Below are 21,470 nucleotides of genomic sequence, written 5' to 3'. Positions count from 1 at the left end.
AAACACCATCAGTTCTGCTCAGTAAGCTGGAGGCAGAAGTCTCCGCGTCTTTTCCTCTGTGGTTGCGAGTTCGCCACCTCACAGTCACCGAGTTCGTCAGTCTAGAGGGACAGCTGTTTGGAAGGCAGAAGTCATCTAGGCGAACAGTAACAGTACATCAAAGGTTCGGTCTCGTATGGTGTACTGTAACGCAATTTACGGGAAGACTCGGAAGCCTGCGTATTTATCACTGCTCATCTGAGACGACGATGTTATGCCTGGCCGGCGATGACTTTTCCTTGTACATGTCTTCACCAATCCTGTGTTTCGCAAGAACGGCTTTTAGTACTTCATCTTGTTGCCTTTCCGTCGTATCAGCAGGCTGATGAGTGCTCTTATGAAACTTTTACTCTCTCTCTTGTGAAATTGCTTGTGCTGTTATAACGACGTTATCTCTTCTCCTCGCTGAGGTCACGTAGCTGAAATGATGATTCAGGCCCTCTCGCTCGCACAAAATTGAGGCATTGTCTTTAGGGTTTACTTCTCGCGGTAGCGTTCTCGCTTCCCGAGCACGGGGTCCCGGGTTCGATTCCCGGCGGGGTCAGGGATTTTCACCTGCCTCGAGATGACTGGGTGTTTGTGTTGTCCTCATCATTTCATCATCATCCAGGAAAGTGGCGAAATTGGACTGAGCAAAGATTGGGTAATTGTACGGGCGCTGATAACCACGCAGTTGAGCGCCCCACAAACCAAACATCATCATCATCATCAGGGTTTACTTTGCTATTCGCAATGTCGGTTTTCTGCTTGTTTGTAGTTCTGATTGCGATTGGCCTAGCTTCCCCCAATCTGCTGCTGGCTGGAGTAAGTAATACATGGTTGTTTTTTCTGAAAGCAGTTCGGTTTCATTCAGGATCCAGATACAACGTATTATTCCTCACTCTTTTGGCTACAAAACCCTATTTGTAAACGTTATCTCCGTTAAATGCCATACTTTACTGGGAGGGCATGTATGCCTTCATGGTACCACTCTACTGGTCGACGTCGGAGTCAACGTCTCGCTGCATCAGCAACCCCCCCCCCCCCCCCATCATCTACGTACTACTTCCCTTGGAGTACATCCTCTGGCCCAAACAGATGGAAGCTGGTAGGTGCGAGATCGGGTCTGTAGGGTGGATGAGGAACAACAGCGCAATGGAGTTCTGTGAGCTCGCCTCGGGCGCGCAGACTTGTGTGAGGCCTTGCGTTGACATGCAAATGCAGAAGCTAGTTCGATCAACTCGAATGAGAGTGTCCGCACGTTCCAACACTGGAGGGATCACAGCTTTGTGCGGCCGGCCGGCAAGTGGGAAATTGGACAGGTTTACGCGACTTTGTTGCGATGATGACTGACACCTTGTTGCGTGTAGTTGTAGCTGTAGCGGTTATAAAGATAAGTACTGACAAAGTTATTTGTGCACTGTTATACAGTTACAGGGTTATTACAAATGATTGAAGCGATTTCACAGCTCTACAATAATTTTATTATTTGAGATATTTTCACAATGCTTTGCACGCGCATACAAAAACTCAAAAAGTTTTTTTTTTTTTTGGCATTCACAAATGTTCGATATGTGCCCCTTTAGTGATTCGGCAGACATCAAGCCGATAATCAAGTTCCTCCCACACTCGGCGCAGCGTATCCCCATCAATGAGTTCGAAAGCATCGTTGATGCGAGCTCGCAGTTCTGGCACGTTTCTTGGTAGAGGAGGTTTAAACACTGAATCTTTCACATAACCCCACAGAAAGAGGGCGTGGAGGCCATGACATGAATTGCTGATCATGATCTCCACCACGACCGATCCATCGGTTTTCTAATCTCCTGTTTAAGAACTGCGGAACATCATGATGGAAGTGCGGTGGAGCACCATCCTGTTGAAAGATGAAGTCGGTGCTGTCGGTCTCCAGTTGTGGCATGAGCCAATTTCCCAGCATGTCCAGATACACGTGTTCAGCCGTTTCTTCGCTCACTGCAGGCCGACCCGTTGATTTCCCCTTACAGAGGCATCCAGAAGCTTTAAACTGCGCATACAATCGCCGAATGGAGTTAGCAGTTGGTGGATCTTTGTTGAACTTCGTCCTGAAGTGTCGTTGCACTGTTATGACTGACTGATGTGAGTGCATTTCAAGCACGACATACGCTTTCTCGGCTCCTGTCGCCATTTTGTCTCACTGCGCTCTCGAGCGCTCTGGCGGCAGAAACCTGAAGTGCGGCTTCAGCCGAACAAAACTTTATGAGTTTTTCTACGTATCTGTAGTGTGTCGTGACCATATGTCAATGAATGGAGCTACAGTGAATTTATGAAATCGCTTCAATCATTTGTAATAGCCCTGTATAAAATTTGATAGATTACAGGAGTGTTTCGTCCTGATGGTGGCGAAATAACGATTTAATAAACTTTTGGAAACGTTCGCTCGCTGTGGTTTTTACAGTTTTCTGTGCGTTGAAGTCGTTTGGTAAATTTCGTGCTTTACTTTTCAGCTGACGTTCCTTATTGTATCTGGTGAAATATTTCAGTAAAATTTTCATTCAGTGGTTTAACTTCGTTGAGTGTTCCAGTGGCCACTTGAATTTTTGGTTTTACCTAATAATTTTGTGAAGTTTTGTTCGTATTGATATTAGCTGTGGTGTACTAGTATTAACACTACCGACAGAGGAACTCAAGGTACCCTCCGCCAAAAACCGTCAGGTGGCTTGCGGAGTATGGATGTAGATGTAAATGTAGTTGCTTTCTTAATAGAAAGAGAATTTCGAGAACGCTATTGTTATTATAAATAGTTCTATTGGTGTAACTGAACTTAGGTAACGTGTACGTATAGTTTCTTTCAGTAACTGTGTCATGAGTGAGAAGTGTGGGCTCTGTCGTACGTTTGTGAGTAGTGGGTTACGGTGTGGGATTTGCTCCAAGTATTTTCATTGGGGGGAATGCAGTGGGGAAACCACTGGGCATTCTGCCGAGATCCTCTGCTGGGAATGCAGAATCTGTAGTAGAAGTAAGTCGATAGAGGAGCAAGAGCGTAAGATCTGTGCCCTTCAGGTGATGTTACAACGCGCAAAGGAGGAACTAGGTAAGTTGAAGAGGGTGAAGGGTGGTGGCGAATGGGAACTGGCAGCTGGAAAGGAGGCAGCTAGTAGGAGGAGGTATTCAGACAGTTATACTTTGAGTATATGCAGTAGATTTGACCAACTGTCAGAGTTGAGTGAAGAGGAGCCTTTTGTAACTCTAGATGTAGGGAACATGCAGCAGTTGTGAGCAGTTAGGAGGCCTACGTCAAGTCTAACAGAAAGAAGATGTTTCTGCTTCTCGGTAGTTAGTACGCTAGAGGTGTGTGCCAGCAGTTGCACGAAGCAACAAGATCACCAGCATTGTGAAGCCTAGTGCAGGGTTGGCCCGGGTGACTGACAACATAGGGGAGTTATGTAGGAATTTTACGAAGGAGGATGAGGTAGTGTTAGTGGGTGGAGCAGGGAATAGTCTTGATAGGGACGGGGAATACGATGTAGGAGGTGGCACTAACGTGTATTTCGTGCAACTGTTTCTGCGTCATGATTGGCCTCATCTTAATGTGGCTGTTAGGTGCGTTAACATGGGGCTGGAGAGGGCGCTGAAGGTAAAGGGCATGGGTCACATTTCAGTCTATCAGTATATCGGGTTTCACAAGGCATGGCCTGCACCTCAATAGGTTTGGGAAGGAGGGGCTGGCAAAGCTTATAGGTGACAGTGTAGTGGGTGGTGGTGGGATCAGTCGTGGAAATATTCCTTTAGTAGTTGGTGTTAGAGCTACACCTTTTTTTAGACTGAAGTCAGCTGATAGGTATACGTGCTTGTAGGAAGTCCCTCTAAGGGCTCACCTTCTGAGGATGTAATGTTTCCAAGTAGAGAAGGAATTAGCATATTTCAGCAAAATATAAGAGGTATTAGAGATAAAGTTAGTGAACTGCTTATAGATGTTGACTCTAAAATTGTTGGCATGTTGGAGCATCACTTAAATAATTTTATAGTTCAGAGGCATCCTTTACCAGGATACAGATTAGCTGGCTGTTTTTCAAGGAGTTCCTTACTGGGTGGGGGAGTGGCTATGCTTTCCTTAACACATTCTCATGGTTTTTGAGAGTTTCTTTTCATTAGAACGTTCGAAACGGGGTACTAGCAGTAATGGTTAGCCCAGGTGGCTGACTAGTGGGATAGGATATCATGCACAACAAAGTGGGAATTATATCAAAATGTTAGAAGTAGTCACAATCAAGCTACAGTAGCCCATTGTGAACAGTGTTGTAAGGTGCTTAAAAATGTTTTGAGGTAGGCAAAGAGTATGTGGTAAGCAAATAGAATAGCTAATTCACAGGATAGAATTAAAACCATATGGTCAGTTATGAAGGAAGTGTCTGGTCAGAAGCACAAAGTAGACCATGTCAGTTCGTAGTAAAAATATTTCTGTAACTGATAAATCAGGTATATGTACAGTATTTGACAATCGTTTTCTGAGCGTTGCTGGTGGATTAAAAAAAAATTAGTTTCTACAGGGAATCATATAACTTTCTTGGCAAATGCCTATCCGAGATTGTCTGAAATACTCCTCTGTGATATAGACAAGCGGGAGATTGAGTCAATAATTAAATTGCTGAAGACTAACTACTCTCATGCTTATGATGGAGCGCCTAGCAGAATGTTAAAGTACTGTGCTGCACATGTTAGCCCTGTATTTACCCATATTTGTAATTTTTCCTTTAGGAATGGTCAGTTTCCTGAGCTATTGAAGTATTCTGTAGTAAAGCTGCTTTATAAGAAGGGAGAAAGGGATAATGTAGACAATTTTAGACCTATTTCTATTCCATCAGTGTTTGCTGAAATTATTGAATAGGCTGTGTATGTAAGGATAATTGATCATTTTATATCACACGATTCGTTATCAAATGTACAGGTCGGCTTTAGAAGTCGTTTAACAACCGAAAATGCTATATTCTCTTTTCCCTGTGAGGTACTGGATGGATTAAACAAAAGGTTTCGAACGCTGAGCGTGTTTTTGATTTAACTAAGGCGTTTGATTGTGTCGATCACAAAATATTGCTCCAGAAGTTGGACCATTACAGAATACGAGGAGTAGCTCACAATTGGTTCACCTCTTACTTTAGCAACAGACAGCAAGAGGTCATTATTCACAATGTTGAGACTGGCTGTGGTGTGGGGTCTGAGTGGGGTACAGTCAATTGGGGGGGGGGGCGGGGAGTACCCCAGGGATCAATGTTGGGGCCACTCCTGTTCGTTATTTATATAAATGATATGCTCTCTAGTATTATGGGTAACTCTAAAATATTTCAGTTTCTGATAACACTAGCTTGGTCGTAAAGGATGTTGTGTGCAAAATTGGCTCGGATTCAAATTGTGCAATTCATGGTTTGTAGAAAATAAACTAACGCTAAATCACAGTAAAGGTGCGATTCCGAACACGACCGCACACGCAGGCTGCACCGACCGACTGCAGGCGGCACCACCGGTTGCCATTGTTTGCAATGTGGGGCGTGCTGAACGCAGCGGCAGCGTCGTCTGCCGCCGTGTACCTGCTTTGGCGGCAGACCGCACATCCAGTCAGGAACCAGTAGCGCCGCTGCCGCCGAACCGCATAGCACCCGGAGACTGCTTTTACTCGCAGAACATACCCAATTCAGTGAAAATGAGTTTCTCGGACTCCGATGAAGAAAAGTTTTTAACAGTGTGGCGAAATATTCTGTAATTTATGGCGTAGGACATGAGAAATACAGAAATGCTTTAGTGAAATATAACGTCTGGAAAGCTGTAGCACAAGAGTTAAATAAAACAAGTACGTATATTTAACCAATTATTTACTAACAAATAGATCCATATGTGCATTAATAATTATTATATGGATATGTTAAAAAGGCAACAGTATATACACTCCTGGAAATGGAAAAAATAAGACACTGACACCGGTGTGTCAGACCCACCATACTTGCTCCGGACACTGCGAGAGGGCTGTACAAGCAATGATCACACGCACGGCACAGCGGACACACCAGGAACCGCGGTGTTGGCCGTCGAATGGCGCTAGCTGCGCAGCATTTGTGCACCGCCGCCGTCAGTGTCAGCCAGTTTGCCGTGGCATACGGAGCTCCATCGCAGTCTTTAACACTGGTAGCATGCCGCGACAGCGTGGACGTGAACCGTATGTGCAGTTGACGGACTTTGAGCGAGGGCGTATAGTGGGCATGCGGGAGGCCGGGTGGACGTACCGCCGAATTGCTCAACACGTGGGGCGTGAGGTCTCCACAGTACATCGATGTTGTCGCCAGTGGTCGGCGGAAGGTGCACGTGCCCGTCGACCTGGGACCGGACCGCAGCGACGCACGGATGCACGCCAAGACCGTAGGATCCTACGCAGTGCCGTAGGGGACCGCACCGCCACTTCCCAGCAAATTAGGGACACTGTTGCTCCTGGGGTATCGGCGAGGACCATTCGCAACCGTCTCCATGAAGCTGGGCTACGGTCCCGCACACCGTTAGGCCGTCTTCCGCTCACGCCCCAACATCGTGCAGCCCGCCTCCAGTGGTGTCGCGACAGGCGTGAATGGAGGGACGAATGGAGACGTGTCGTCTTCAGCGATGAGAGTCGCTTCTGCCTTGGTGCCAATGATGGTCGTATGCGTGTTTGGCGCCGTGCAGGTGAGCGCCACAATCAGGACTGGATACGACCGAGGCACACAGGGCCAACACCCGGCATCATGGTGTGGGGAGCGATCTCCTACACTGGCCGTACACCACTGGTGATCGTCGAGGGGACACTGAATAGTGCACGGTACATCCAAACCGTCATCGAACCCATCGTTCTACCATTCCTAGACCGGCAAGGGAACTTGCTGTTCCAACAGGACAATGCACGTCCGCATGTATCCCGTGCCACCCAACGTGCTCTAGAAGGCGTAAGTCAACTACCCTGGCCAGCAAGATCTCCGGATCTGTCCCCCACTGAGCATGTTTGGGACTGGATGAAGCGTCGTCTCACGCGGTCTGCACGTCCAGCACGAACGCTGGTCCAACTGAGGCGCCAGGTGGAAATGGCATGGCAAGCCGTTCCACAGGACTACATCCAGCATCTGTACGATCGTCTCCATGGGAGAATAGCAGCCTGCATTGCTGCGAAAGGTGGATATACACTGTACTAGTGCCGACATTGTGCATGCTCTGTTGCCTGTGTGTATGTGCCTGTGGTTCTGTCAGTGTGATCATGTGATGTATCTGACCCCAGGAATGTGTCAATAAAGTTTCCCCTTCCTGGGACAATGAATTCACGGTGTTCTTATTTCAATTTCCAGGAGTGTATGTTTCGTCTTACATAAATCATTATTTACAATCCATTGTTATTCACAACCCATTGTTAACTGCTGCCTCTTGCCACGCCACAGAACCGTATTCACCGGAGAAAAAATCTTTTAAGTTTGTCTCTAATTTCAAAACCATTGCTGTTTAGAAGTCCTCCGAAACGAGAAAAGCTATGCATGGTGTTTTGGCTGGTTGCATCGTTAACACTATAGCTATAAAATGGAATACCATTTTCTTCAAGATAACCCTCTCGTAGCAAAATGTGTAAACAACATGCCGACAAAACTAGGTCATCAGCCACGTCAGGCACCACAGCAATAGGACTATTAAATACCCTAAATACGTGGCTCAATATCCCAAAGGCGTTTTCTGACACTCGACGAGCACGCAAAATCTATAATTATAGATCTGTTTGTCTTGGTGTGATGTAGCAATTCTTCTAGAATAAGGTTTCATCATATAATCGCTAGCCGACCGGAGTGGCCGAGCGGTTCTTGGCGCTACAGTCTGAAACCGCGCGAACGCCACGGTCGCAGGTTCGAATCCTGCCTCGGGCATGGATGTGTGTGGTGTCCTTAAGTTAGTTAGGTTTAAGTACTTCCAAGTTCTAGGGAACTGATGACCTGAGAAGTTAAGTCACATAGTGCTCAGAGCCATTTGAACCATATAATCGCTGAGAGAAAACGCTTCGTCTCCTATGAGGAAATGTGGTAATATCACAGTTGTGCCTGGCAAACGTTTTGGTGGAGGTATGTTAAACTCCTTTGCGGCTATTTTCTTGCCCATAGCAAAATGTGTAAACAACATGCCGACAAAACTAGGTCATCAGCCACGTCAGGCACCACAGCAATAGGACTATTAAATACCCTAAATACGTGGCTCAATATCCCAAAGGCGTTTTCTGACACTCGACGAGCACGCAAAATCTATAATTATAGATCTGTTTGTCTTGGTGTGATGTAGCAATTCTTCTAGAATAAGGTTTCATCATATAATCGCTAGCCGACCGGAGTGGCCGAGCGGTTCTTGGCGCTACAGTCTGAAACCGCGCGAACGCCACGGTCGCAGGTTCGAATCCTGCCTCGGGCATGGATGTGTGTGGTGTCCTTAAGTTAGTTAGGTTTAAGTACTTCCAAGTTCTAGGGAACTGATGACCTGAGAAGTTAAGTCACATAGTGCTCAGAGCCATTTGAACCATATAATCGCTGAGAGAAAACGCTTCGTCTCCTATGAGGAAATGTGGTAATATCACAGTTGTGCCTGGCAAACGTTTTGGTGGAGGTATGTTAAACTCCTTTGCGGCTATTTTCTTGCCCATAGCCGATTTCTGAAATATACCGTTATGAGAATCTTTTCCGTAAGCGCCAACATCAACGCTAATGAATTTACAATTTGCTTCTACAATAGCCAACATAACAACTGAAAAAAATCGTTGTAATTAAAAAACAGAGATCCACTTTTCTCTGGTGCCCTTATGCGAACATGTTTTCCATATATAGCGCCTACACAACTAGCTGTATTCCATTTAAGCCAAAATTCTTCTTCAATACGTCTGAAATCTGATTCAGTAGAAGGTGGCATCAACATGGGCAGTAGCCTTATTCTTAATGTCTTAAAAACATTTTTAACAACTCTTGATATGTTAGATGGTGATATACTATAGGCAAACGATAAAGTACCAATAACTTTCGTCTGTGGCCAAGAATCTGAAACGAACGAAAACATACAGCAAATATAATTTCCATTTATAGCATTTGCCTGTAAGAAGAAGTGGAAATTTTTAAGGGACGAATACCAGAGATTCAAGAAGAAAAGCAAATTAGGAACGGGCTCTGCTCCCTCAAAAAATTCAAAAACAAAAAGACACGAACAGCTATCTTTCCTTGACAGTGTTGCACAACACAGATCTGGAGGAACAAATATTACATTGATATCATGACAGACTACAATACAAGAAATCCAAGAAGACAGTGGAGATAGAACTCGTCAACTGGACCTTTCGGAAGAAGATACGACAGAAACACATACAGTAGAAAATAGTGGTGAAACATCTGTGGTAACAAACGATGAACGTTATGTGCCGGCGAGGAAAAGAAAACGTAGTAAAGTTCGTAGTAATGATGATACAATATTAAAAACGTTTAAAGAAAGAGACGAAATTAGGCAAAATTTAATAAACACGTTTATGGAACACAAAGACGATGATATTGGCTTATTTTTCCGTCATATCAGCACAGTTGTCAGGAGTTTACCTCCAGTTTATAAGGCAGAAGCCAAAAGAAAAATTAGTACGATCGTTTCTGATTATGAAATAATGGCTGCACAGTGCAACACACATCAGCCAAGTGATAACAGCTGCCTTTCAACCCCCACTACTCTCTCACAAAGTCTTGGAACTGCAGCACAATCTAATAATGAATAACATTGTGTGGACTTACCTCAGCGTCAAATATAATGTTTCTTCTGCACTTATTGCATTCCTTAGGCATTGCGGTTTTATGTCGCCTTTAGTAAAACTGAGCACGAAATTATTTTATTTAAATGACAGTAGCTCCTGAAGATATTTTCATCGCCTTACAAATGACTTTTTATCAGTGCTGTGTAACTACCTCTCGCATTTCTACTTTTATATAGAGGCATTACCAGCTTTCGTCTTTTCCTGTAATCCAACAATAAAATGTCATCGTCTTCATCTTCGAGCAACAGCGCAATAACTGCGGTGGTGTTGACAGACATCTCGCCCCGCGCAGTTGTTCCCGGCAACTGCATAGCTTGTCTGTTGCGTTCCGCAACGCACCGAGTGCAAGCGGCAGCGTTACATGTGTTCTCTGCAGCCGCGATTGGTCGCTGTCGCCGTGTTCGGAATCGCACCTTATGACTCAACTTTTACAGTTTCTAACACACAATTCAACAAAATTTGACGTTTTAATTTCACAGAATGGGCATCTTACTAGTGAAACTGAACAGTTCAAATTTCTGGGTGTTCAGATAGATAGTAAACTCCAGAAGGAGACGAGATACTGGCAGAAGTAAAGCTGCGACGACCGGGCATGAGTCGTGCTTCGCTAGCTCAGTTGGTACAGCATTTGCCCGCAGAAGGCAAAGGTCCCGAGTTCGAGTCTCAGTCGGACACACAGTTTTAATCTGCCAGGGAGGTTTCAGATAGTAAACTGTCGTGGAAAGCCTACGTTCAGGATCTTGTTCGAAGACTTAATACTGCCATTTTTTCTATTCGAACGGTATCTGAAGTGAGTGATGGTTGTACACGAAAATTAGTCTACTTTCCTTATTTTCATTGGCTTATTTCTTATGGTATTATATTTTGGGGTAACTCTTCCCATTCTAAAAGGATATTTCTGACTCAGAAATGGGCGGTTCGTGCAATAAGTGGTGTAAGTTCACGAACCTCTTGTCGATCCCTGTTCACGGATTTGGGTGTTTTGACATTGGGCTCTCAACATATTTATATATTCCTTACTGTCATTTCTTGTTAACAGCTTTCACTCAGTTAATACTCGGCACAAATGAAACCTGCATTTCGATCGGACTACCTTAACTCTTATGCAGAAAGGTGTGCGGTATACTGCCGCATCCATTGTCAATAAGCTACCACTCGAATACAAATATTTTAGCAATAATCCACGCGCTTTCAAATCGAAACTGAAGAGCTTCCTCATGGGTCACTCCTTCTATTCTGCCGAGGAGTTCCTTGGAAAATTAAGCTGATTCTTGTCGTATTGTTGATTGCGTTTACTTAAACTGATGCACTGACATTTGACGAGTTCATAAATATTTTATTTTTATCTGTTATTACTTTTATGTTGTAATTTCATGTACTGACATGTTCCATGGCCTTGGAGATTTGCTTCTCAATTCGGTCCTATACAAATAAAACGGCTCATCGAGATTTTGTGCACTGACAGATAGTCGTAGACATCCTGCAAGCGTCTATAAATATCTGAGATACTCTCGTTTTCCACCAAGGGAAACTCAGTGATAGCTCTCTTCTTAAAACGCATCTCCGTTAGAGGCGTTATTTTGAAGACTAACTACAGCGCCGCCACCTGTCTGAACTTTATGAAAATGTAGGAATTGAAGCGGGAATAATCCATGACGTGCCACAACAAATGGTTCAAATGGCTCTGAGCACCATGGGTCTCAACTGCTGAGGTCATCTGTCCCCTAGAACTTAGAACTACTTAAACCTTACTAACCTAAGGACATCACACACATCCATGCCCGAGGCAGATTCGAACCTGCGACTGTAGCACCAGCGCGGTTCCAGACTGTAGCTCCTATACTCCATTCACCGAAACAAGAGACGTACTGTAAATACGGCAAAGCGCATGACCACAGCGCTGCCGTCGAGGGGTGTACAAGGCAGGGGCGTCAGAAATTAAAAAATGAAAGTTGTGTTTTTTTATAATTTGGCACCTGAACATGATAAAGAGATCCGAGAACTACCTTCCGACATCTTTACTTACATTACATTAAAATTTATTGTCACTCAAAAAGAGAAATATTTAAGCTTTCAGGAAAAGTTGTTTTTTCGCGTTACTCTATATTTATCACGCCATATCTCCTAAACTGTGTGTCACACAGCAAAATAATTTTATAATTGCCTTCAGTACTATATGCCGATGACGTCTGCAAATTTTCTGCTCAATAGAGTCAGTAATAGTGAAGCAATGAATTAAAATCTCACGTCAGATATAGAACTGTTACCAAATCATCGTCCGAAATATAGTAAGCGACAAACTTTTTCCCTTTACATTCTTTTGTGGGGCTGTAAGCGAGAAAAGTTTCAGAAAGGTTTGATTTTAATTTTGTAGTTTGTTCTAATGCGATGGGTGGAACCGTTTGTCCTTTATGAGCGATGCATTGTGCGGTTCGCAGGCGCGGCGCTCAGTCAGTGTGGCCGCCTCAGTTGCAGGTGTGAGCTCGTTAGTGGGTGTTGTACAGCAGGTATTTCACAATATCTTAAGTTCATCTGTAAAGACGCTTGAAAGACTAGTTGTTGATTATTGGAGTAAGTATATGTGTTTGTAGTCACGCTGAGCATTCACTGTTTATGTGCACATCCAATAGCATCACATGGTTTCTTATTTTATATATTCACTTATTTCATTAGCATCACATACGGCTGTCCTCATTATGTCATCCACGGATTCAGCGATCGAGGTCGACGTATCAGTTCTGAGTCTTAATGTGTATAAAACGGAACTTTTACATGCAGAGCAGTCAATGAGTGACATTGTTTCGAAAACAGCTGCAGCTACAGGTATGGGACGTTCTTCAGTGCATCGTGTGATAAGTGAGTACAAGGCCACACACTCTTTGAAGTCTCCCAAGAAGACTGCTGCCTTGCCGTCACCACGCTGGATTGTGTGTTTGTGGGGACGTACTGAACTCAGTTTAACATTATTTTAACATTGATGTTAAATGTATTTCGTACATTGTTGCCTAGGTTTATCACAGTCCGCTGTGACAGCTCGGCAGCCAGCCGAACGCCGCCAGCTGCAAAGCGTGCGCCAAGGATTTTCCACACCCCTACGTATCACGTGAACACCGAATGCTTTCTCTGGAAACGAGCGTAGTCGCTCACGTGACACTGTTTATGTTTCGTCCCAGCTCTCGGTGAATAGACTGTAGAACCGATCGGTCACTCCGGCCGGCGCCACAAGAAATCCCAAATTTTTCCAGCCAAAATTGCCTGAGAGAAAAAATGTGTTGCATGACTTATCGAATGACACTCGTACATTCCTGCTGTCTAATACCAGGTTCTGGACGTCAGCATTGTACAGGCACACATCTAGATCGCTGTGTGCTCAGGGACCACTGGGAACCGTCTATTGCAGCAGGGTTAAGATCGAGTCTGGACAGGTGACCGCTGAGACCACAACACTGCCGAGCTACTCTGGTGTCATCAAAGTGTCGGCTGGATAGTGGAACGGCCATCTGTCGTCTTCAGTGGCGAGGTTAGGTTCCGTCTGTACGCTAGTGATGGATGTACACGTGTACGACGTTTACCTGGTGAGTTGGGTTGTTTGGGGGAAGAGACCAAACAGTGAGGTCTTCGGTCTCATCGGATTAGGGAAGGAAGGGGAAGGAAGTCAGCCGTTTCCTTTCAAAGGAACCATCCCAGCATTTGCCTGGAGCGATTTAGGGAAATCACGCAAAACCTAAATCAGGATGGCCGGACGCGGGATTGAACCCTCGTCCTCCCACATGCGAATCCAGGGTGCTAACCACTGCACCACCTCGATCAGTTTACCTGGTGAGCAGCCTGTTCTGAAGTACGATCGCCCACGACACACAGGTCCCACACCAGGCTTCTCGGTGTGGGGATGGGGGGCATCAGTTACAACTCACAGACACATTTGGCGTTTCTGTAGGATAGAGTATCAAGTGTCGTCTCCGTTGCACAGGATGTTATCCCTGTGCTCTTGCTATCTCTTCGACAGGAAAGTGATGCGATTTTTCAGCAGGACAATGCATGCCTGAGCCATGGCGGCTCTAATTTTGGCGGGCGAACTACATGGATTGACCGTATCAATCTAATCATACTTCGGGAGCCGAGGGTCTTTGGTCGAAGCGAGTGTTGTCGGTTTGGCGGACCACGGTACTAGCAATTATCTTGAGAGCACGTGACTGGCAATTTGTTGGTTTTGGGGGACTCTTGCTGTCAGGGACGGGCCACGAGAAGCCGCGAGTGGTCAGATCGGTGGGAGGCAAGCCTTGCCGTCTGGATTAAGGATTTGTAGCGGTGAGTTGCTGGTAGAGCAGTGGTCGCCGCGTGCAACCTGGTCTGAAAGTTCCCAGCCAACTCCACAACCTGAAATTTTACGGAACCTCGAAGACCACTGTACGGATTAGAGGGAATAACACTCCGGTTTGGAATCCTGGAAGTCACGACTGCTTCACATCTGAGAGGATTTAAATGTTGTTTTATACTGGCCACGTCTGTGTTTACACAGAATTAGACCTCTAATATTAATACGCCTCTGAGTGATTGTGTGTATGGTCATTGGTTAGTGTTACTGACGTAATTTATTGTTCCAGGCCATATTCCATGCAAGTGTACCAGCATAAATTGAGTTTATCAAACTGAAATTGTAAGATAGTTTGTGTCGAAGGCAAGAAACCCTCTGTAGATCGGTAAGCCGTACTCACTGTGTGGTGTGCGTACTGTAAGTCCTTCAGTACACAAACCATCAGATTATCTGACTTGTCGCTCTAACAAAGTAGGCGAACCGGCCGGGTGGTCGAGCGGTTCTAAGCGCTACAGTCTGGAACCGCGCGACCGCTACGGTCCCGGGTTCGAATCCTGCCTCGGGCATGGATGTGAGTGACGTCCTTAGGTTAGTTAGGTTTAAGTAGTTCTAAGTTCTAGAGGACTGATGACCTCAGCAGTTAATTCCCATAGTGCTCAGAGCCATTTGAACCATTTTTTTGAAGTAGGCGAGTGTCAGCAATATGTCTCGTGGTCTTATCGTGGCGTGTTTATCTTCTGCCGTTAGGTCAGACGATAGAAATGCCAATTGCACACTTAGAGTAGCAGATTGACGGTGACCAACTTTAAACAGAACTTGATTAATTTTCACACACATTTATTAAAATAATAACAAGCATAAAAATTACTTAACTTAGTTCTGGATGCTATTTACAACTGACAATCTGAAGTTCCTTTGGTATTGGTACGTTAATCTTATTCTCACATATATCTCTGATACTTGACAAAAGTGTCTATACATTTATCTTCATGGCTATGTACAGGAATATGGTAATCTTATTAGGCGCAGACTGAAACTTGACTATAGACTGGTACAGACAAATGTAGAACTCGTTCAGACTGGTACAGACAAATGTAGACTGGTACGGACAAATGCAGACTGACTAATAGGAGGTCTGTACACTCATTATAATACCTCACGCGTTCATGTATCACTGCGCGAGTGTGATCCGCGAGGAGAAAAGGTTCTACGTTAGCAGCAATCTCATTGGCTGCGTTACTTATTAATACGCGGATCGGCGGAAGCAGAATTTGGTCCGTCTCTGTGGCAGCGCCGTCTCGTAGTGCGGAGACGGACGAGCGCTGCGCCTGCGCTGTTGTGCTTAGCAGCACGTGCTCTAGTGGGAAAGTTGTGTACGCGCTGACTACGCGGAACTATGTACACAACACACTGCATTAGCATGCGCCGGCATTTCACGCTTTTTACTTTAAGTAATTTTAAGGAGTGTTAAGCTTGTAGCTTTTATGTGCAGTCACTTCCGGAATAAGTTTATATTGCCTACATCCCAGACATTCTCGTCTGTAGCCTTGTTTTCCCTCCTGATGCCTGTTGCCAGGGTAGTTTTGCAAGCAGATGACGCAATCCTGTTTCGTGGGCCTGGAGCAGAGGCGTGTTTTCGTTATGCTACGGTGACCCATCGTCGCACGACATCTGGGTTGTCCCGTACCATGCAGTGTGGTGCTTCTACCAGCCACATCGTGTTGGCTCAAGTTAAGTAAAGTTGATCTTTTCGAGTGTCACCAATTAATCGGGAACTCTTAATCTATCCAATTTGTGAATTCAGTAAGCACATAACGTTTGAAGCTCGTTCTGCAAGCCCAATGGTCTTCCTCACGATACCTGTTGTTTAACTGTTCTTTTAAACTTTGCACCCTTATTACTACATCTGGAGCGTGTTAAGATCTAAGGCCTATACTTATGAACATTAACTGTTGAACTGTTTCTTTTATCCACAAGCATTAGTAACTGCATTCGTTGTAAAACTTGCCTACTTGTTGCCTATTGGTTGTGATAGCCACCTGCTGTATTTGCCAGCTAACCGTGTATTTTGCGCGATTATATATTTATTTAAGGGTCGTTGTCAATGTTTCTGCCTGTGTGTACCAGCTGGGAGTCACATTTAAATTGCATAACTTCCCAGCTTTGTTTGTATTTTGTTGGACTGTGTATTTTATTGCTTAAGGGATTTTGTTAAGTCTTACATATTGTCAAGGACTTTCCAACAGCCACAATCAATGGTGTGAATTTTTGTCCTTTCTCTGTTTTGGATGGGCGTTATCCGTTTGTTTAACGTGGTATCTATGCTTAGAAATTGTTAGTATATTTAGTGTCAGTCATTTGTAACTGATTCTACTCTTAAAACTCAGTTTGTTGAAATGGTTCAAATGGCTCTGAGCACTATGGGACTTAACATCTGAGGTCATCAGTCCCCTAGAACTTAAAACTACTTAAACCTAACTAACCTAAGGACATCACACACATCCATGACCGAGGCAGGATTGGAACCTGCGACCGTAGCGGTCGGTGGTTCCAGAATGAAGCACCTAGAACCGCTCGGCCACACCAGCCGGCCTCAGTCTGTTGAAACCGCTTGCTACCATACCTAGTTGGTGTGACTTCTCATTTGTATTTGGGGACTACATATTCCTGGTTTCAAGCCCTCTTCTTAATGGTATAGACTGTTAATGTTTGTTATTAATGAATTGATCGTGTTCAACTTCTTTAAATTATTGCGAGCGATGTTATTCTTTCAACGAGGTCTTTTAAATTCTAATTATGCTCATTGATGTTAAACAATAAAGTGTATACCATGAAACAACAAATGACGAAATGTGTGCGTCCACCTTTCATGTGTTTTTCCTTAAAATTATCCCAACTCTTGTTGAGAGATAGCAACACCCACATAAGGCTGCTGCGATACAGTGTGGACTTAGAGGTGTACGACTATCCTATTCAACAAGGTCACCATATCTGACGCCAGCAGAACACGTACAGGAGAGGATGAAGCGGGTGCTTACTCGTTCTCGAGGGCCGCAAGATCCATTGCCGAAGTGCAACAAAAGTAGTAAGATGCTAGGGACAGTCTGTCGCATTATGACATTCGGACCTTCATGATTGTTTGCATGCGAGGATACGTGACTACCAGAGGGGGAGGGGGGAGGGGAGAAGCTACACTGCGACACTGTAAACAGATGTGGTTTTTTGGGCGTCTTTTACTGTGGATCTGTGTTTCACATCGTCTGAATTTATCATATACTCCTACAGTGATGAACTACCTGTTACTCCACACCACACTTGTCAAAGAAATCATCTTGTCCTTGAAAGGGTTACATTCGTATTTTGGTACTTGCTGAAACAAATTTGAATTATAGTAATTTTCTGAGTGAATGCGACGCTCTGGATGACGCTTTGATCCTTGCTTCTATTTCTTATATCTCATCATTTCTGTTGTTCACTACCATCCCCAGTTATTTAAAGTCATTTATTTCTTGAAACATACGGTTATCAATCTGCAGATTTTCCCGCCTTTTTGTCTTTTATTAATTTCTCTCCACCCTCGTGAATGGTATTTTCTCACCCCAAAGACTTCACGTAGTAATGTGATGAGAATGCACATTTTACTCTCCCTAAGCACATTCCACAGCCCCATCTTAAGCGCGCCTCTTCCTGGCAATAAATCACTCAGAGAGGCTCTGTACCAATAAGTATCTGTTTGTTAGGAAAGTTAATTACATTTCTGAAAATCACATTTCTGAAAATTCCTGCAAGGAACAATGTCCCGTCACTGATAACCATTCGCGAACAATTAGCAGTGACGAACTCTGCCTTGAACACATCGTAGACGCTTGTGCATTTCAGTAACATCGTCTGGATGTGTGACAGCGTTTTCTGTCTACCTGCTTTATGCATTTGTCTTTTCCTTCTACTTTTATCTTCTACTTCCATCAATCTGTCCTCTTCTTTGCGTTTATAAATCTTACCGTGGTTCTGTCTGTATGTTTGGGCTAATCATAGGAACTACGGTAGGGATCTTGATACAGTTTCGACTAATAGGTTTATATACAGAACACACAAATATTTCGTGCAAGTTTGCTGAAATGTGATCAGTTGAAGTACCCCGCCACTGTGAAAACCATGCAATTGTCATCCAGCGGTGAATGGCACAACTCCTTTGTAGCACGGTAGCTCTCGCAGCCTAGCGCTGCTGTCGGGCGCATAGCAGTGATGCGTGGCAGAGAGTGTTCCGTACCAATGTTGCGTAGTAGAGGGTGCTTCGTAGCAAATCACAGACACAGTCCCTTTGACTGTGCAGAGATATCAGTAAACCCGCCCAAAGATGTAAACAACCATGCATGAACAGCGCCTATTAGACGGAGGGGGTCCGATAGGTGATCAGTTCCATTTATTACACCAGAAAGGAGGCACCGGTTCGTGTTATCTGTAGTTCAACCTTGCCTAGACTGGTCAATACCGCGGTTCGATCGCGTCCACGTTGTTACTTTGTGCCAGGATGGGCTCTCAACAAGGGAAGTGTCCAGGCGTCTCGGAGTGAACCAAAGCGATGTTGTTCGGACATGGAGGAGATACAGACAGACAGGAACTGTCGATGACATGCCTCGCTCAGGCCACCCTACTGCAGTGGATGACCGCTACTTACGGATTATGGCTCGGAGGAACGCTGAAAGAAACGCCACTATGTTGAATAATGCTTTTCCTGCAGCCACAGGCCGACTCGAACTGTGCACAATAGGTTGCATGATGCGTAGCTTCACTCCTGATGTCCATGGCGAGGTCTATATTTGCAATCACGACACCATGCAGCGCGGTACAGATGGGGCCAACAACATGCCGAATGGACCGCTCAGGATTGACATCACATTCTCTTCACCGATGAGTGTCACATATGCCTTCAACCAGAAAATCGTCGGAGAAGGGTCTGAAGATAACCCAGTGTGGCTGAACGCCTTAGACACACTGTTCAGCGAGTGCAGCATTTTAGAGGTTCCCTGATGTTTTGGGGTGGCGATATGTGGGGCCGACGTACGCCGCTGATGGTCATGGAAGGCGCCGTAACAGCTGTACGATACGTGAATGCCTTCCTCCAACCGATAGTGCAACCATGTAGGCAACATATTGGAGAGGCATTTGTCTTCATGGACGACAATTCGCACCTCCGTCGTGCACATCTTGTGAATGACTTCCTTCAGTCATCGCTCGACTAGAGTGGCCAGCATGTTCTCCAGACATAAACCCTATCCAACATGCCTGGCTTCGATTGAAAAGGGCTGTTTATGGTCTACGTGACACACCAACCACTCCGAGGGATCTACGCTGAATGGCCTTTGAGGAGTGGGACAATCTGGACCAAGAGTGTCTTGATGAACTTGTGGATAGTATCCCAAGGCGAATACACGCATGCATCAACGCAAGAGGGAGTGCTACTGGGTATTAGAGGTATCAGTGTGTACAGCAATCTGGACCACGGTCTCTGAAACTTCCGCTGTATGGTGGTACAACATGCAATGTGCGGTTTTCATGAGCAATAAATAGGTCGGAAATGATGATTATGTTGATCACTATTCCAAATTTCTGTACAGTTTCAAAATGGTTCAAATGGCTCTGAGCACTATGGGACTTAACATCTATGGTCATCAGTCCCCTAGAACTACTTAAACCTAACTAACCTAAGGACAGTACAGAACACCCAGCCATCACGAGGCAGAGAAAATCCCTGACCCCGCCGGGAATCGAACCCGGGAACCCGGGCGTGTCTGTACAGGTTTCGGAACTCCTGGAACCGTGGTGATGCTAACTTTTTTTGATGTGTGTATTATAACCATTTCGCATTGAAGTTCGCGCTAAATTTCGAGTTTCTGTAAAACATCGCCTATCTTGGGGATTTTGTTTTTCAGACCTGTATTTGTGTACCTAGAGCTGAAGATATTCGAAATGTCCATCTCTTGCTTGAATACGATGGCTGAAGCCCCTGAGAACACGATCCCAAATTCCTGGAGTATTGTGTATTTCCTGACAATAAGGTGCAGGGTAATGGACCGGTGACAGGGCATGTACGCTTTGCAAGTTATGAGAATACAACTATTGTCTCGGAACAATCTCCAAACAGTTGTAGGGGAACATTCACCAGCCCCGTCTTACTGCACCTGAAGTGAACTTCTGCAAGCTCCTGATTTCAGCAAATGTCGAACGTCAAACAGTTCACTCATAGTACCCTTCACATTGGACTGAACTGTCCGGTTAGTATCTTCTGACACGGAAACTACACACTGGGAGACAAAACTATCCGGCGTACATCATTGAAGGCCATAAATCGCAAACAAAGCATTTCTGGACACACACTGTATTGAAATTTTCTTTTATTGTCAGCGTACGGACCACACTGGTTTCGAATTCGGGAGGGCGACGTTTCAGATCCACGCCCGACCATCCAGATTTAGCTATTCCTTGATTTCCCTTAGGCTCTCCAGGCAAATACCGGGATGGTTCCTTTGAAACAAAAAATGGTTCAAATGGCTCTGAGCACTATGGGACTTAACAGCTGTGGTCATCAGTCCCCTAGAACTTAGAACTACTTAAACTTAACTAACCTAAGGACATCACACACATCCATGCCCGAGGCAGGATTCGAACCTGCGACCATAGCAGTCGCGCGGTTCCGGACTGCGCGCCTAGAACCGCGAGACCACCGCGGCCGGCTCCTTTGAAACAGCACGGCCGATTTCCTTCCCCATCCTTGAAATATTCCGAGCTTAATGTCGACGAGACCTTAAACCGTAATCTCCCCTCCTTAAGTGGAATACATATCTAAAAATATGCTTCCTATGTTTAAACACTTTGTATATGCACTGTAAGGCAGTTAAGAGTAACAGGCCACAGCAAATATACCTTAAATATGTAAATACCCTAAGACAAAAGAAAGACGCAGCACGAAGGAATTTCCAAATGGGGCGAAAATCGGTAGAAATGATTTACTTGTACAGACAAAGAAATTATTGCAATTTTAAAGTAATTAGATGATTTATTCCAGAGAAATAGCTTTCACAAATTGAGAAAGCCAGTAACGCGTTGGTCCACCCCTAGCCCTTATGCAAGCAGTTATTCGGCTTGGCATTGATTTAAATCGTTGCTGGATGTTACTGACGGCTAGTTGTCCTAGTGGCGCGTTAGCTCGTCAAATTATGGAGATGGATGGAGCGCCCTGCCCAGAATGCTCCAAATATTCTGAATCGGGGAGGGCAACGAAATGTGTTGTACAACACCCGAAATTGACCAATCGTGAAAGGTATAATAAATTGAATTCTT

This window comes from Schistocerca cancellata, chromosome 7 (assembly GCF_023864275.1).
Source record: "Schistocerca cancellata isolate TAMUIC-IGC-003103 chromosome 7, iqSchCanc2.1, whole genome shotgun sequence".
In the NCBI taxonomy this organism is placed as follows: Eukaryota; Metazoa; Arthropoda; class Insecta; order Orthoptera; family Acrididae; genus Schistocerca; species Schistocerca cancellata.
Note: the sequence above shows the minus strand (reverse complement) of the source record.